The sequence below is a fragment of the Penaeus monodon genome, chromosome 22, assembly GCF_015228065.2.
Source record: "Penaeus monodon isolate SGIC_2016 chromosome 22, NSTDA_Pmon_1, whole genome shotgun sequence".
NCBI lineage: Eukaryota > Metazoa > Arthropoda > Malacostraca > Decapoda > Penaeidae > Penaeus > Penaeus monodon.
In genome coordinates this window covers 42,237,226-42,237,531 of record NC_051407.1, presented here as the reverse complement: position 1 = coordinate 42,237,531, position 306 = coordinate 42,237,226, and the positions used below count along the sequence as shown (strand labels likewise).

The 306-nt window shown below is 28.4% G+C and overlaps 1 protein-coding gene across 1 annotated transcript in view; it reads left to right on the top strand.

Moving 5' to 3' along the window:
- Window positions 1-306, top strand: part of LOC119587160 — a gene marked incomplete in the record, with an annotated part of 3,329 nt that overhangs the window by 1,959 nt on the left and 1,064 nt on the right.

Here is a 306-nt window from a genome sequence, read left to right as displayed (position 1 = left end):
ACTTGATGAAAAATTATTAACTTTGCATATTTTCACTCAATCTAAGGATCATTGACTTTCCTGTTCCCCTAAGAGTAGTACTGTGCTAAAATAATCTTAGCACCAAGGGCTGTTTTATGAGTCTTCAAAATGATGATATTTATTAGATATTAATTCTTAGTCATATTTTGCTGTCATGAGATTGAGTAAGAAATAAAAAAAAATATTGGCATGATATAATATGGATCTTAAATCTCTGTATGCAAATTTTCTTGAATATATAACAGTCTTAACTTTTTCATTTTGATATGCCAACACTAATTGGGC